The sequence below is a fragment of the Theobroma umbraticum genome, unplaced genomic scaffold, assembly GCF_002168275.2.
Source record: "Theobroma umbraticum cultivar Fairchild unplaced genomic scaffold, ASM216827v3 scaffold_69.0, whole genome shotgun sequence".
Taxonomy (NCBI): Eukaryota; Viridiplantae; Streptophyta; class Magnoliopsida; order Malvales; family Malvaceae; genus Theobroma; species Theobroma umbraticum.
In genome coordinates, this window is record NW_018397293.1 from 73,087 (window position 1) to 79,955 (window position 6,869).

Genomic DNA, 6,869 nt, shown 5'->3' on the forward strand with positions numbered 1-6,869 from the left:
TTGCTAACAATGAATCTCTGCTATGTTAAAGTCTGAGTCATGTTTTATATATGCTTCCACTTGTGTATAAAGTATGTCATAAAGGAAATATGATGACACAAAGTTGCCTTATGTTATATAGCTAGATGTTTAATGACTTAGTGAATTAGCCAATGTATGGCTATGTGTATGTTGTGTTTAAGTCCTGAACGTTATTATGAGCCTTGGAGCTAATGTTGAATGCTAAGAGATTTAAGTTTAAAGAAATGATATTAGCTATAAGGCCTTATGATTATGATATATGTGTTTATCAGGACTTAACCATGAAGGCTTCCTCGAGTATAGTGGGCTTGCTTGCCAGGCTTGTACGTGCTGATCATAGCTCCCTAGATTTGGGTCACAACAGACTTGGTATCAGAGCAAACCTAGGTTATGGAGAGTCCTACGTCATTTGTGTTAGTTAGCGAAGTAAGTAGGGACTAGTGTAGAGTCTTGTTCATGCTTTTGTGACTGCAACACAATTCATGAGTGAAAGGCTGCGCGACTCCTAAAGTCAATAATAAGGTCAGCCATGAATTTGAGATATGAATTTTGAATATGATTTTGCTTCATTTGTGTAAAGATGCCACCTAAGGTGAGAGATGCCTCAAAGGTTACTGCAAAACATGATAACCTCGATCAAACTACGATTAGACCACGAACATCTTTATTAAGGAGTTATGGAAGAGCTAGAGCTGCGAAATGGGCTCAAAATGTTAAGCTCAACTATGAGCTTGCTGGTGATGATTATGAAGAAGCTAGAAATGATCACTCGATGGGAAAAGGTGTCATTCTAGAAGATTTAACAGTAGAGCTGCAAAATTTGGCACATGAGTTTGCCAAGTTCCATAGTAAGGGTGAAGCATGGTTAAACGTATAAATGGATTCTACTTCGGAGAACACGAATTATGTGTCATTAACAGAACATGGCAATAGGGCAATGGTGGTAACATTAGTTGGTTTTATAAAACTTAAACCCCCTATGTTTACCAACTCAGATGCCGAAGAGCTATAAGGATTCTTCGAGGACATGGAATGTATATGCACAATGTTGGGATGTTCTAACCAAAGATCAGTTGAATTAGTGGGCTTTTGATTAAAAGATGTAACTTGGATATGGTTTGTGACTCTTAAGAAAAGGAATTACTTCGATATGCAAACCACCATGAAATAGTGATTCTTTTAGCCTTCTTGAAAGGAAAAATCTATTCAGTGGTGCATCAAATTTAGGCCCTAAATAGAGAGGTGTTTTATGTAATAATTGTGGCAAGGCGCAAAGAGGACCATTCTGTAGACCGATGGGGGTATGTTTCATATGTGGGTAGCTTGGACATGTGACGAAAGATTGTCTAAGGCCCATACAGAGTATGGGAGATAATCATGGCTATATGTAATCGAAGGAAACTACACCACTTAGAGTGGTGCCCTCTACTAGAGATGCCAGGAAAAATAAAGGCAAGGGAATAGCCATATCATCTCAAGGTAGGATCGAGTAACAAGGAAGTGCAAAAAGTGGCTAGAAAAGAGTGTTTACTCTAACACCGTACGATGCTCAAGCCTCTAATGCTGTGGTTATAGGTACATTTTATGTTTGCAATATCGAAACTCTAGTATTATTTAATCTCGGATCAACACATTCATTTGTATCACCCCAACTGTGTCAAAATTTAATTTCTATCGTTATGAAATGGAAGAGCCCCTAATTTTGACCACTCTTTTAAAAGAAGTATTTATGGCAAAATATGTGTATAAGTCTTGTGTGGTCTATATTAAAGACAAAAACACTTAGGTAGACTTGGTACTGCGAATGATGTTAAATTTTACTATGATATTGGGGATAAACTGGTTAGCATCCTACTTTGCCAAGATAAATTATTGCCATAAGTTAGTGAAATTCAAGTTCCCTAGAAAACCAGCATTTGTGATTTACGAGCATAATTGCCCAGTAGCTAATGAGGTTATGGCAACTCTAGCCACTAAGTGAGCACCCGGGCAAGATTGCCAAGAGTGTCAAGCCATGATGGTAAATGTTCTAATAAATTCAATGAGTGTGGAATTAATACCAATAGTCGATGAGTATGTTGATGTGTTTCCAAATGAATTACCTAGATTAACTCCTAAGAAGGAGATTGAGTTTTGTATTGACTTAAGTCCAGATACAAGACCTGTTTCGATACGTCTGTATCGTATGACACTAGTTGAGCTGAGGGAAATCTAGGAACAGTTGAATGACTTATTGAACAAGGGCTTCATCTACCAAAGTGTATCGCCTTGGGGAGCTTTTGTGTTGTTTGTGGAAAAGAAAAATGGGAGCTTAAGATTATGTATAGACTACCGACAACTCAATAAAATTACAATAAAGAATAAGTATCCACTCCCAAGGATTGATGATTTATTCATTCAATTGCAGGGTGTAATGTGCTTTTCAATGATTGACTTACGTTGTGGGTATCACCATCTGAGAATAATAGAAATTGATATGCCTAAGACCATATTTTGCACACATTACGGACACTATGAGTTTCTGCTGATGCCATTTGGACTCACTAATGCACCCCCAACTTTCATGGATCTGATGAACAGAGTATTTCAGGCATACTTGGACAAGTTTGTTGGGGTGTTTATAAATGATATATTGGTGTACTCCAAGTTCTTGAAGAACATGTGCAACACTTGAGAATCGTGCTACAAACCCTCAGAAATCATCAATTCTATGCCAAGTTTGAGAAATGTGAGTACTGGCTTAGTGAAGTTACCTTTTTAGGGCTCGTTATATCTGAATGAGGAGTGCAAGTTGATCCTCATAAGATAAAGGCAGTAGAGAATTGTCCAAGGCCAACAAATGTTATAGAGATTTGGAGTTTTTTGGGTATGGCTAGTTATTATAGACGTTTTGTACAAGATTTCTCGAAGATAGCATCTCCCCTCACAAAATTAAATAAAAAAGGAGTTAGATTTGAATGGTTAGATGCTTGTAAGATGAGTTTTCAAAGGCTTAAAGCTTGTCTCACCTCAGTGCCCATATTAAGCCTACTTTGTGGGACTAGAGGCTACACCGTGTATTGTTATTCGTCACAGGTTGTTTTGGCCCACGTATTGATGCAAAATGGACAAGTCATAGCTTATGCATCTTGTCAGCTAAAGAGGCATGAACATAACTATCCTATGCATGACCTAGAGATGGCTGCAATTGTCTTTGTTTTAAAGATATGGTGACATCATCTCTACGGTGAAACTTGCGAAATATATACTAATCATAAGAGTTTGAAATATATATTTTAGCAGAGAGACTTAAATTTAAGGCAATGTAGGTGGTTGGAACTGTTCAAGAATATGATTGTACCATATTTTACCATCCAAGCAAGGTAAATGTTATGGCTGATGCCCTGAGCCATAAGTCCACAAGGAGTTTGGCACATGTCAATGTGGAGAGACAGTCAATTGTAGAAAGTCTTTATGATCTGAGCAATATGAGAGTTCAATATTAGGATAATGGTACAGTCACCTTCATAGCACATTTTTGAGTTTGACCATTGATTTTAGATCAAATTAAAGATGCCCAAGATCAAAATGAATTTATGATAAAGATTTTTTGAGACATGAGTGTAGATAGAACTCAAGATTTTTCTTATGGCACTGATGGTTTAATAAGGTACCGATCATGAATTTATGTGCTAGATGTTAATGGTTTGAGAAAAAAGATAAATAAAAAGGTGCATGTTGAGACCTATGCTATTCATCCTAAAGCCATGAAAATGTACCATGATGTAAAGTTTGTTTATTGATGGCCAGGAATGAAAAGAGACATAGCAAAATATGTCTCCAAATGCTTGACATGTTAGCAAGTAAAAGCTAAGCACTAAAGGCCTTCTAGACTATTACAATCATTACTGATTCCTTCGTGGAAATGCGAATATGTAGCAATGAGCTTTGTGACGGGTTTAGCATGAGCTAAAGGTGGCTATAATGCCATTGGGGTAATAATTGATTGACTCACTAAGTCAACTCACTTTTTGTCGGTCAAGACTAAATATGGAGCAACTTTTTTTGCCTAAGTGTACATTAATAAGATTGTAAGGCTGCATAGAGTTCTAGTAATGATAGTGACCTACAGGGGATCACAGTTCACTAGCTAGTTTTGAAGAAAATTTTAAGAGGCCTTAGATATGAAATTGGATTTTAACACGGCCTTCCATCTACAAACAGATGGCTAATCCGAGTGTACCATTCAAACGCTCGAGGATATTTGAGGGCAATTGTGTTGTATTTTGGAGTTTTTGGAATCAATATTTGCCTTTGATCAAGTTTCCTTATAACAATAGTTATCAAGCCACAATTGGTATGGCTCCAAATGAGGCTTTATATGGTTGAAGGAGTATATCACTAATTAACTAGCTTAAAGTTAGGGAAAGAAAACTCATGAGGTTATAGATGGTCAAAGAAGTGAAGCGAGGCATCCACATAGTATGAGAGAGAAAGCAAATAGCTCAAAGTTGGCAGAAATTATACGTCGATAACAAAACAAAGCCCCTTGGAATTTGAAATAGGGGATAATGTGTTTTTAAAAGTTTCGCGAACAAAAGGACTTAAAAGGTTTGGTAAGAGGGGCAAGTTAAACCCTAGATACATCGAACTATTTGAGATTTTAGAATGTGTAGGCACAGTGGCCTATTAATTGGCATTACCTCCTAACTTGTCTGATGTTTACCTCAGGTTTCATGTGTCCATGCTTAGGAAATATGCCCCTGATCTTTCATTGTGATTTGGTATGATGTAGTCCAATTACAAGATGGACTAACCTATGAGAAGCACCTCGTAGCCATTTTAGATCGGCAAGTGAAATGGCTTTGTTCCAAAGATATTGTCATAGTGAAAGTATTGTGGCAAAGCCATTCAATTAAAGAAGCCATAGAGGAATTTGAGAAAGAAATGAGAGAGAAATACCTCCATTTTTTTAATGATTGATGTGCATCTTTATTTGTTACGTATGATTTGAAATTCAAGGACAAATTTCTTATAAGAAGGGGAGAATGTAACACCCTCGATTTTTCTATTAATGTTAACCATGTACAATGCTAAAATAGCTTATGGATTGATGTGACCTTGATGTGTATGTTTATGAATTCAAGGAACGCCTATGTCCATAAAAAGATGGTCATGAAATACACAAGTATATAAACACTAAAATGATGTCGTGCATATGCTTGGCACATGAATGATATAGTGCATATGTTTGGCACTAAATTGAGTATGATATGTATATAAATTATGCCATGCTTAATTGATATACTACGTGACATAGTGCATGAATGAAAGATTGGTGTGTATGATGGACCTGTGTGTTGATTGAAGTGAAATATGAGTGATTAAAGGTTGTAGGCAACATTTAGAATGAGTTTATACGTCAAAAAAACCAACTTTTATGAAATTGGACCTCAAAAGTTGATCCCAGCACATAGAGGATCGAATTTGTGAAGTAAAGATTAGGTGTAAATAATAACACTGGCCCAAGATCGAGTATAAAACCATTGTAGTTGATCCTAGGGTAGGAAGTTGGATTTAGGGTAAACAATCTGGTCCAAGATCGATTACCAAGCTCCCATAGTCAATCTTAACGTGCCAGACTAGCAAAAATCGATCTTAAAAGCCCTAAAATCAAAAAGTCCTTCATTTTATCCTTTTTCTTCATCTTGTTATCCGATTTCCCTCAAATTTCACTCCACTCAAAATCTTCACACTATAATGCTAAATCTTGGATTTGAAATGCTAAAAGTGAGAGATTTCACTCCACAAAGCATAGTTGGTGATTTTCATGTTTTCTCTCTAAAATTAAACCTTAGCTTCCAAGAACTAATTTTTGAAACACTTGGAGTTGTTTAGAGTAAATATGGAGATGAGGGATGCTTTTAGAGGTAAGATTGAGCACTTTGACCAATTGATTTTCAATTTGAATGGTTGAAAACTTAGATTAAAATTGATGTAACTTTGGTGGAAAAATAGCCCCCTTGAGTTGATTGGAGATTTGGGGTAAATAATTTTGCAACCCAACTTCTAAGGTATGGATTAGCTCATTTTTGAATATTAAAAGCTTATTTGTTGATATGCTAAGGATTTGGCTATTTTTGGAAAAGTTGGAAAGTTGGAAATAATCTAAAAGCTAGGATTTGGCTATAAAATGAAAAGTTATGGCATAAATAATGATGCTTATGCATTGCTGATGCTAGATGATTATGAGAATGAGAATGATGCTCAAGTACCAAGTTGCTTGAATTGAAGCTAAGGTATAAGTGAGTTGCAAGTACCAGTGTTGACAAAGAATCTTTGAATTTTCAAGGTGAGTGGAAACTTTTATGCATAGTCTCATAATGACTAGGGTGCATATATGCTTCAATAATGATAATGCATAATGTAAGCTATGTATGAACTATATGCATGCCTAGAGGTTGAATTCCTAGACTAGAAAATATGTGAGAATGATGTGATACACCTAAAAAGACTATGCCTAGGCTAATGATATTAATGTGAATATGAGTTAATGCAATGGAAATGATGACATTACGTTGAATATCTATATGGTCCATATATCTAGAAATGTTGTCTACACTAGCGAATGTTATGAGACTTACATGATATGCCTAGAAGGAAAATACCTAGGCCAAGTGATTAATATGCTCATGAGCATTTTCAGAATGTAAAAATCGAGACATGACGATAGATGATTGACTATGTATGATGACAAGCATGATGATTAAATGTTATGTGGAGTAATATGTTCCATCATTGGATGGTTTTGAACAATGTTACGATGTTGATTATGCATGTTCCGTCCATGGAGGAATTCTGGACAATGC